This window comes from Grampus griseus (assembly GCF_964374135.1).
Source record: "Grampus griseus genome assembly, chromosome: 4".
NCBI classification, from domain to species: Eukaryota; Metazoa; Chordata; class Mammalia; order Artiodactyla; family Delphinidae; genus Grampus; species Grampus griseus.
Window position 1 is genome coordinate 124008339 of NC_138997.1, and position 11676 is coordinate 124020014.

At 43.6% G+C, this 11676-nt stretch overlaps 1 protein-coding gene across 1 annotated transcript in view; it reads right to left on the reverse strand.

The window, feature by feature from the left end:
- NDNF (neuron derived neurotrophic factor) overlaps positions 1–582 on the reverse strand; it is a 37933-nt gene extending 37351 nt beyond the window's left edge. Inside the window, exon 1 of the mRNA XM_082652851.1 lies at positions 470–582. The gene's annotated coding sequence lies outside the window, so the exon portion shown is untranslated. The remainder of the gene's footprint in view (positions 1–469) is intronic.
- Positions 583–11676: the final 11094 nt, after the last annotated feature.

The window sequence follows — 11676 nt, forward strand, 5'->3', positions numbered from 1 at the left end:
AGACCCCACCAGCCCCGCAGGCTTTCTCCAGCGGCCGGCGGAGGGCATGAACCAGGGGAGGGAGGCAGCAGCCCTCCCGGCGGGCGGGCAAAGAAAGTGTCCAGGCCGAGTCGGGGATAAGGGCTCGGGGGCGGCTCCCCGGACTCCGCCGCCCCCTGGGCACCGGACCCCGTGCCCCCGGCCTATGCACTCTCTGCGTCTCCTCCCAGCACCGCTGGGGCCGCCCAGCCACGAAGCCAGCCTGGAGAACTGAGGGAGACCTGCTCCACGCCCCTCACGCCCTCGGCTCCTCGGGAGCCGGCGCCCTCGCCCTGCTGTGACCGAGAACCTAGCGGGGCCCCACCAAGTGAGGAGACGCGCGCCTCCACCCCCATCCCAGACGAGCCCTCGGGTGCGAACGCTTCTTGCGCCAGGTCTCGGGTGGCGGGCTAAGGCGTCGGACGTCGGGGGTTTTTCTCTCGCAACTTACCTTACAAAAAATGTTTTCCTGCGGGGAAGAGGAAATATCCCTTCCCGAGGTGTGATGGGGCCACGTCCCCGGCTCCGGCCAAGATGCTAAGCACCAGTACTCAGGAACCAAAGGGACTTGGGGGAGGTGGGTGGAGGAGGAAGCGGATAAAGGAGAAAAATGAAATGGGCCGAAGTGTCCCAACTTTGCGGCCGGCGCTGCAAACTTCAAAGGCGGGCGAGGGCTGGCGGCGCGCGGCCGCCGAAGTTGCTGCGAAGTGGCGCGGGGAGAAGCGCAGAACTGGGGGGATCCCGGGGCAGAGCGAGGGAGCGGCGGAAGGTCCTTTTAAAAGGCAGGGAGAGTGCGGGGGCCGGGCGGCGGGAGGATGCTGCAGCTGAGAGGGGAGCCGGCGCGGGCTCCACGGGCGGCCGCTCAGGGCACCGGCTCCAGGCTGGAGCGCCGCGCGGGGAGAGCTGGGCGCACGGGGCGGCGGCGTGTGAGCGGCTCGGTTCGCTCCGCTCTCTCGCGGCTCGGAGCTGGGAGTGTGTGATCTCTCCCGAGTGTCACTGCTGAAGCCCGGAGCCGCTCCCCTCCCGCCCCACCGCTGCCCGCCGCCCCCTCCCTCTCTGCCCGCTGCCTCCCGCTCCGTTCCTCCCTCCCTCCCGCTGCGCGCCACCGCGCGCGCGCGCGTACACACACACGCACACACACACCCTCCCCCCCCTCCCAAACGGACCCTCGCGGGCGGCGTCGCGGGGGGCGTACTCCCCTCCGTACCTCCCAGACAGCTGCGGGGAAGCAGAGGGAGGCCCACCGAGACCCCCTCAAAGCTACGAAACCAAGAGAGACGCATAACGGGACCATCGCCCTGTCTGGGAGACCTGGGTGCACAATAAGGGGGAACTCGGGTTAATTTGAGGGCGGGGTGGGGAGACGAGCTAAATGGAGAGGTTGGAGGCGGAAGCAGAGTGTGCAAACTGTGCATTCCTGTCCCACTTTTCACCCGGCCGCCTGCCTACCACAGCCTTCAGCCGGGGAGCGCTTCCCCCTCTGCGCACTCCGAGCCTCCTCGGGTTTGAAACTCAGCAGCTGTTTTAACAATTGAAAAGCGGCCCTGCAGGACCAGAGAGACTGAGCGGAGTGTGTGAAGCCATTAAGGCTGACTAGGTAATTATGATAAGAAGTTACCTAATTTGCAACCTGGCCTGGGCGCAGGAAAAGGCTGCGGGAGGGCGGAGGCTGGGCGGGACTAAGTGATTTAGTGACCTCACTTTGGCAACTTCGAACCTAGTTTTCGGCTAACCTGGTTTGTAGACCCTTGCACTTTAAGTTCTCAGAACATATAGTTTATTAAGATATAGTGTCAGGAATGAAAGCAGGAAAAATACTTGCCCGCTTCTCGTTGCCACAGAAAAATGAAGACAAGATGAAAATCAACCTTACCGAGGTAATATTCTTGTTAAATACCTGGTCACAGAGGGCAGCCCAATGCAGCTCCTTAAGTTTTGTGGCTCCTGGATGAGAACACTGCAGTAGGTGGATTTATGAAACCGATTTACTCCACAAAATCGCTTTATAAAAGCCTTAGAATTTTTAAGCGCTAAAAGCGACGTTGAGATCACTGTGCAAACGTTTTTAGCAGATGAGACAATGAGGTAGGAAAAAGGGATCTCTGGATCTCTGCTCAGAAGTTCTGGAAGAGTGGCTTCTGCACTTCTGAGGTATGGCCCCAAACAGGTCATTGGAGAACTCATTAGCAAACATTTATTAAGTGCCTGCTGTGTACCATACATGTCTCAGTGCCAAGATTTCAAGGTAAGACATAGTGCTGGGCCTTTAAGAAGTTTATAGCCTTGTGGGGAGACAGAGGCATCAATGAAAATGTGATTAGTGCTATAATATGTGTTTGTACCTGTTCCTGTAGGAGCATGGAAAGGGAAGCAGCTAATTCCCCTTTAGAAGTTACTCTTGGTAGAGATTTTAGTGTAGAGTTCTGAAGCATGAGGAAGAGAATGCCAGGCAAACAAGGATGGGGGAGGAAAGGACTTCCACAAACAGAGAGAAGCAAGTGAAAAGGTTAGAAAAGTGTCAAAGTACACGGTGTGTCCTGGGAACTGGGAGAAGTTAGATGTGGCTGAATTGCCGCTGAAGCAAGCAAGGCCAGGCCACACCACACACTACAGGCCCAGAGAGCCAGAACTTTCTGGAGGTGGTACGTGGTTGGGAAACTATTAAGGGTTTTAAGCAAGGACAGAGTTTAAGGTTTTCAAATGTCATCACATACGAGTTTTGGAAAGTTACCTCTGGAATCATGGTGGAAGACAAATAGATAACAGTGAAGAGGTTATTTCCAGAGGAAAAAGTAGGCCCTAACTAGGGCAGTGAAAGTACCAGTTGGAAGATCGGGACAGCTCTAGAGATATTTAGGAAATAGTAAAGCAGGACCTAGTGGTCGATTGCACATGGAGGGTAATGCAGAGGAGGAGGAGTCTAGACTGTCTCCCAGATTTCTGGCTGGGGCAAGCAGGCAGGGGACTGTGCCATTTGTCAAGAGAAACAATATATAGAGAGGAGGAATTTTAGGAGGAATGGGATGAGTTCTGTCTTAAACTTGTTGAGTAGGGGGTGCATTTGGGACACCTGAGTGCAGTACGTTGTAAGCAGCCAGAAACAAAGTTCCTAGGAGAGAAGATCCAAGCTGGAGGATCCATCAGGAATTATCAGCATTCAGATATTTCCTGAAGCCAGGGAGAGGGGCAAGGCAGCCAGGGAGAGAAGACCTAGGATGGAACATGGCAGAACACCAGTGTTCTAGGGCTGGATGGGGAAAGAGGAGCCTTTGAAAGAAACAGATGGAGACCAGAGAGGGAAGAGGAGACCAAGGAGGGAGCGGCATTGATGAAGCTGAGGAAGGAAAGGACTGGTGACCAAGGTGGAAGGCAGCAGGGTGAACAATACAACTGGGCTAAAAAGCAACTGCTACTCTTTTCAGAATGTCTCAGTGATCTTGACCTAAGCAATTGTAGTTTCTGTTGTATGTGTGTAATGGATCCAGATAATAGCAGGTAGAGAAGGTGAGATCATGGGGACAGAGAACATAGCTCATGTCCCTGGTACTTTGGCCCTGAAGGGAAGGAGAGAGATGATGAGAAAAGCATTTTTGTAGTTGTACTTTTGTTTGTTTTCCTGATTTGATATACCTGGTCTTAATTGCACAGTGCTGAGGGGAAAGCAGGTGGAGAGAGAAAGGCAGAGTAGTCTATGAAGTTCTCTGAGGATCTGTTCCCGCCTCAGTACAGTGGCGGCGCCAGTATCTCCCTGGTGAATCTCACAGTGTTGATGGGAGTTCAGATAAACCAGGCATTAAGATAGTGATTTAAAATTGCCATTGGGGAGAAACTGAGTCCAAAAGATGTTAAAGTGACTTATTAAATCAGCCAATTAATGACAGACTGAGGAGTCTATGGGGAAAGTTCTATAAAAACTCTGTGAAAGTTTTTTTTTTGGTTTTTTTTTTTGCGGTATGTGGGCCTCTCACTGTTGTGGCCTCTCCCGTTGCAGAGCACAGGCTCCGGACGCGCAGGCTCAGCGGCCATGGCTCACGGGCCCAGCCACTCCGCGGCATGTGGGATCCTCCCAGACCGGGGCACGAACCCGTGTCCCCTGCATCGGCAGGCGGACTCTCAACCACTGCGCCACCAGGGAAGCCCCGAAAGGTATTTTTATGAAAGTTCCCCCAAATATTCCTAATTTTGAACATCAGGATTTGCATATATCAATATAGCTGTCTTCTCAAAAAATGTGTCATTGGTAAAGCCAATGGCATTGTATTTTTATTTATATATGTACGGATCCTCAGTGTGTTTTGAGAGACTTGGGAGATGTACCATATCAGTTAGAACATGCGTTATTTAGTCAGACAGACTTGCATTTAATTCTAAACCCTGAGAATTATTTGCTGTGGGACAAATAGGTTAATCTCACTGAGCTTCTGTGTTGTTTTTTTCCGATATAGAAATGGAACAAATTATAGCTGGCTTACAGATGTTTTGTGAGGATTAGGTACTATACTGTATTCAAGTGTTTGGCAGATATTTGATTACTTATATTTCAACTTACTTTTTTAAAAATAAATTTATTTATTTATTTCTGGCTGCATTGGGTGTTGCTGCACGCGGGCTTTATTTAGTTGCAGCATGCGGGGACTACTCTTCGTTGCGGTGGGCGGGCTTCTCATTGCAGCGGCTTCTCTTGTTGTAGAGCACAGGCTCTAGGCACACGGGCTCAGTAGTTGTGGCTCGTGGGCTCTAGAGTGCAGGCTCAGTAGTTGTGGCGCACGGGCTTAACTGCTCCACGGCATGTGGGATCTTCCTGGACCAGGGCTCAAACCCATGTCTCCTGCATTAGCAGGCAGATTCTTAACCACTGTGCCACCATGGAAGCCCTCAATTTACCTTTAAACTATGAAAGTCATAAATATTCAGTCAATTGGGAAAAAATTAAAAGTCCAAGACTATTATAAACTTAAGAGTGTAATTTAAGTCTGTTTAAGAGAAGTCCTAGTTCAAGCCCTTGTCTTAAGGCAGCAGTCCTCAGAGTGTGGTCCCCAGAACCGTGGAGGGGTGGGGCATGAGACCCTTTCAGGGAGATCTGTAAGGCCAAGGTACTATCATATTAACTCGAAGATGGTAATTTGCCTTTTTTACTGTGTTGACATTTGCGCTAATATCAATAGTACAAAAGCAATAGCGGGTAAAACTGCTAACATCTTAGCCTGAATCAAGGCAGTGGCACCAAACCGTACTAGTAGTTATTGTCGTCTCCACTGCTACAAATGTCAGTTTCTCCTAAGAATGCCTTTGATGCAGTAGAAATTATTCATTTCATTAAATTTTAACCCTTGACTTTGTCTTTTTAATATTCTGTATAGCAAAGTGAGAGACACACATAAAGCTTTTCTGCTGCATACAGTCTTTGTCCTGAATTAAGACCCTTGTGTAATTGAGTTGTGAGCTAAACTAGTTGTTTTTTTTCATGAAACATATTTTTACTTGAAAGAACAACTGGCAGACAAGCTATGGTTATTCACAGTTGATGTTTGGCAGACACTTTTTTTCAAAACAAATTAAGTGAGCCTGTCACTTCAAGGTAAACAACTGGCAGTATTTATTTTCAATGAAAAATTTGAGCTTTCAAGGAAAAAAAATATATAGAAATTAGAAAACTTGTATCTGCTGCCATGAGCTTGACAGGCTCATAAACATAAACTCTTTTCTAATAGGATTGTGGCCTTTTTAATTAATGTGGTTTTTTGATATTGTACAATGAAATGTCTTGATATTTGGAAGTCTGCTTATGCAGTGCACCAGTATTTTCCAAATGACCAATAATGTGTGATGTTCTAAAATCATGCATTAGTTACAGATCCATTCAAAGCCCAAGACAGACCAATGAATTTTAATATAAGAGTTTGAAACGTTAACTGACGTGGTTTCACCTTCCGTATTGCAATTATAAAGTTTAAGAAACTAGCACTTGTTGAGTTTTCGTATAGCACCAAAGAAAAATATCCAGAATTATTTGAAAACATTATTAAACTGTTATTTCATTTTCCAACTACATATCTGTGTGAAACCGGATATTCCTCATTTGCTTCAAACAAAACAGCATATCGCAACAGATTGAATACAGAAGCGATAGGAGGATCCAGCTGTCTTCTACTAAGCCGAACATTAAAGAGACTTGCAAAAAATATAAAACAATGCCACTTTTCTTACTAGATTATTTTCTTTGGAAAATATACGTTATTTTCAGAAAAACATGATGCTATTTATGCTAACATAGTAGATATGCTATAGTTATTTTAAAATAAATTTAAAAATTTTTCTGTTTTAATTCCTAATATGTTGAATACTGATAGAAATAATCCACATAAACAAAAACTGCTTGGGATCCTCAACGATTCTAAGATCCTCAGTGATTCTTAGTGGTTCTGGAGAACCACTGCCTTATAGAACAGGCCTAATCATGAAAATAGATTGAAAGATCATCAAAGCCTTATCATAGTATTCTGCCTAATGATTGGCCAACACCTCACATGCATTTATTTGTCCAACATATTTCTTATTTTACACAAATATACATAGACCCTTCTATACATATACTTAACTTTATAGAGTGTTGTAGTGGACATTTCTACACTGGGGACTGGAACAAAAGAACTGGTGGAAACCATCATACAAATACAAGTTTGGATAAAACAGTATCACGCCATGCCTGGGCATTCTACTGAATCAGTTTCAGGCATTCTTTTGTTTGTTGGCTCAGTTTTCAATCCCTTCCCTACTCCACCCTCTCCATGGCAGAGGCTGTTACACAATTCTTGAAGTAGGACTCTAAATTCCCTTCAAAATTAATGATTACCTCTGATTTGATGACTCTTACACACAGAACCAATGTTAAGTGGAAACCTTAAGCCTGAGTTACCCCTCATTCTTCATGAGGGCATTTATTCACTTAATAAATACTTGTTGAGCACCTACTATATTTCTGGCACTATGCTAGCTGCTGGGAAGAAAAGGATAAGCAGGGCACTTGCTCTCAGGAATCTAGTCTAGTGGAGAATTAGGTAATTACCATGTAATGTAATAAGTGAGTAGTGAGGTGCTGTGCAAATCCATGAGAAATTGGAGTGGAGTGTCAGGAGAAGATTCTTGGGAGAAGTAACATCTAAAATATAGAGACCCAGAGAATGTGTCAGTCATCTTGGGTTAAAGGATGGCGGAGTGGAGTCAATGAGGGTTTGAAGCAAGAGGGAACAGCATAGTCTATGACATATTCAGAAAGTGTTACCAAGAAACCCACTACTATAGGAAATTACCTTAATTTTAAAGGTATAGATAAGATCAACATATTTTTCTTGAGTTTTAGTTTGTATGAGAACTAGAATGGGATATTTTAAAACCATTATAGTACATTTAAATACATTTAATTTAAATCAGAATTACCATTATCTTACAAAAGAAACACTGGATTAAAAAAAAGATTAAAAATTTTATTAGAAACCTCAAATGCAATTTTGCGTGGCTTTCCAAAGATTAACTTAGTGCATCAAAAAAGAATGTTTTTATTGTTACCTTGTTCAAGGCACTGAACTCAATGCTAAAGAGATAAAAAAAAAATCTAAAGCATAGTGTTTGCCCAGGAAAAGTCTGTAAGATGAGTTCAGACATATTTTCTTTCCTTCCTTTAGGCATTCAATAAATATTTATTGACTGCCTATTGCCTGACTGATCCTGAGGATGTATTATTAAAAAGACAGATGTCACCCCTGCCCTCAGAGAGCATATAGCACAATAGCAACAAGTCAGTTGGCTTTCAAATATTGGTCCCAACATCAGACACCAAGTGATAGTTCCAAGGGAGTAGTAAAAATTGCAGGACGTAACTTTCTCACCATTGGGAAAAGTTTGAATTAAGGGAGAGGAGACTGAGAACATCAAAGCCACAGAAGTGTCATTGGAAGAGGTTCAGAGGAAGGAAAGACCAAGATGCATTAAGAGGCAGAAAATAGACTAGTTTAGCTGGGATGGGTTTGATAATGGAATTCATGGAATTAATATAGAAAAAGAAATCGGATACGTAGGTTGGGTAGATTGGAGAGACCACGTTATAAGGTGAGGTTTGGGCTTCATTCCTCTTGGCAAGGAGTATAACCTAAACAAATAAAACATTAAAGCAAGCATTGTTTGCCACACTTAAGAAGGACACTCCTGGTTTGTAAAAGAGGCATTCTTTTGATTATAATAAATAGGCTCCTCTTACATAAAATTCCCTATTGTTTCACTTCAAAGTGCAGTCTTCCTTGGTATCCTTGGGGGATTGGTTCCAGGACCCGCTGTGAATATTGAAATCCTCCGATGCTCAGGTCCCATAGTCGGCCTTTCATATCCGTGATTCCTCATCCGTTGATTCAACCAACGTAGGTTCATGTGGCGCTGTAGTATTTATTAAAAAAAATCCACAATCCACGTATAAGTGGACCTGCACAGTTCAAGCTCGTGTTGTTCAAGGGTCCACTGTATATATCTGCTCGTTCATTGCATTTCCTGTGAACAATTTTTCTAGTTGATATACTACACTTTATCAGTTATGTGATAGAAACACTAAAGTATTTTTTAATGTCAATCCAGAAAAACATTTCCTGAGTGCATCCTATGTTCTAGAAGAAGGAATCCACTGGTGACATTGAGTCTCAGCCTGTGGTATTCCACCACTGTACTTTGATCCAGGCTGGTTGACCAAATCGACATGGATTGCCATTTTCAGTAGCCTGCACTGTGTCAATTATGTAGAAAGAGCAGACCATGCAAGACAAGCTAGCAGCACTGTAGTGAGGGTACTGATGATATGTGCACACCCACAAAAAGAGACGCGAAAACACTAGGCCAGTACAGGGCAGAAAAAGGGCTGAAAGGAATAGGGGTGGGGAGGTATTCTTAGATATAACAGTGAGTCCAGGATTGTGTGATTAATATGTTCTTATAATTTGGGATAATTTAAAAATTGCTTTATTTTCTACCTCGCATGGCTTGTTTAGACACAGTTAAAAAGAAAATTCTTTCATGTAGGAAGATTGGCCCAAGTGCCTGATAGCTACATGCCAGTGATGTCATACTACCTTAAGGCCACTCAGACACAAAGCCCGGTTATTTTATCTTATTTTTTTTAGATTTATCAATTATATTTATATCAAAGAATCAGCTTTTATTCTCTTTGATTTTTCTCCAGAGCCCTCTATTTTCTTCTTTTTTTTTTTTTAACATCTTTATTGGAGTATAATTGGTTTACAATGTTGTGTTAGTTTCTGCTGTATGACAAAGTGAATCAGCTATATGTATACATATATCCCTGTATCCCCTCCCTCTTGCGTCTCCCTCCCACCCCTCTAGGTGGTCACAAAGCCCAGTTATTTTTTTAATGTTTTGAAGCTGAATGGCATCGATAGAGTGGAAGGAACACAGGCTTCTGAATCAGAGGTCTTGCGTACAGTTTCCTACATTGCCCCTTAACGACTTGGAGACTGTGTGACTTGGAAAGTTGTTTAATCTCTCTCAAGCTCTGTTTTATCATCTGTAAAATGGGAATAATAAAATTTCCCTGAGAGGAATTTTAGTGTCAGAATTAAACAGTTTTGAATATGTAAAGTGCCGGATATATAAACAGGCACTAAATAACTGCCCATTCTTATTCCCTGGCTTCAACTTGCCTGAAAACACATAAAACATTTGCCCCTGTCTAATCAGAAGGCCATTTGTAAGTGAAAAAAAATGAAATGAATGGAATCATCGAGAACCTGGGCATTAGGACGACCAAAATGAGCAATTTCAGGTTTATAAAATGTGCTATATCGAATACTCCTCGCTTTACAAATTTTTATCTAGTTTATTCCTTAAAACAAAGACTGAAAAACATTATTTTCCACATTTCACTGATGAGGAAACTGAGGTTTAGGGACTCAAGTGACCTGAACCTCATTCTGTCTGACCCCAAATCCTCTGCTCTTAACCAGCTCCCCAGGCTGTCCAGGTATGTTACTTGGAACCTCTCTATCAACTGTTTTCACATATTCATTTCTCTTTTTGGTTCTGTCATGTTAATAGACAATAATAAAAAAAAGATTTTACCACAGAATTTGAGTTGGTGGCTCCTTGGCACTCTCTAAGAGCAAATTTAATCACACATACTGTTTTCACAAAGTGTACGAATTCATCAATTCTAGCCACAAACTTCTCAGGTCACGAGTCTGGAAGATTAAACCAGAGGGAAGTGGAATAGTCCAACCTGATTTAGCTGCCTGAGTCTTTTACTTGAAAACCATTTAAACTCCATCCAGTTGACACAGTATGGGTACTTCCCTAATGGTATTTGACAAACTGGCTTGTCCATGAAAAACAGTGTGGCTAGGAGGGCTAACATAATTTTTAAAAATCTTCACATGTGCAGCTTATAAAAAGCAGACATGAGTATATATACCTTTGATTCAACCAGTTTCCATTACAAGGAACTTGTTAACCCTAGACGTCAATTACTGGGAAAAAAAAAAGAAAAAGGCATCCCCGCATTAACCTTTTGTCCATCTAATCCCTGTTGTTAGGTGGTTTCTACACACCTCTACTGTTACTGCTCACTAGTCCCCACAAGAGCCAGCATCAGTAGGTATTGTTATGATGCCCATTTTAGAGATGAGGCTACTGAGGCTGTCAGAACTTGTCCTGTTTCTTGCCAAGAAGAAATTTGAACCCAGGCAGTGCTATTGGCTATGACACCCTCTTGGCCCCCTTTTGGAATCGATTCAAGGTAGTCCCTTACAAATGTGGGGAATGAACTAAAGAATTCAAGAACAAGCCACGTCCAGTCACATCAACATCCATTTTAACTGGTTTTTAGTAGTGTGGCATATCCAAAGTTCCCTTTGAGAAAATGAAACTTTTCTTGGATAGAATAACATAATGTTAAAAAATCTGTTAAGTTTCTCAGTGTGCAGTAACAGACTCAAACATTAAATTCCTTATTGGATTAGACCAGTTAACACTGGATTTTGTCACATTTCTACTTTTAAATGCCACATCTAGGAAACAAATGTATTTTTTTTAAACATCTTTATTGGAGTATAATTGCTTTACAATGGTGTGTTACTTTCTGCTTTATAACAAAGTGAATCAGCTATACATATACATATATCCCCATATCTCCTCCCTCTTGCATCTCCCTCCCTCCCACCCTCCCTATCCCACCCCTCTAGGTGGTCAAAAAGCACTGAGCTGATCTCCCTGTGCCTTGTGGCTGCTTCCCACTAGCTATCTATTTTACATTTGGTAGTGTATGTATGTCCATGCCACTCTCTCACTTCGTCCCAGCTTACCCTTCCCCCTCCCTGTGTCCTCAAGTCCATTCTCTACGTCTGTGTCTTTATTCCTGTCCTGCCCCTAGGTTCTTCAGAACCTTTTTTTTTTTTTTTTTAGATTCCATATATATGTGTTAGCATACGGTATTTGTTTTTCTCTTTCTGACTTACTTCACTCTGTAGGGCAGACTCTATGTCCATCTACCTCACTACAAATAACTCAATTTCATTTCTTTTTATGGTTGAGTAATATTCCATTGTATATATGTGCCACATCTTCTTTATCCATTCACCTGTCGATGGACACTTAGGTTGCTTCCAT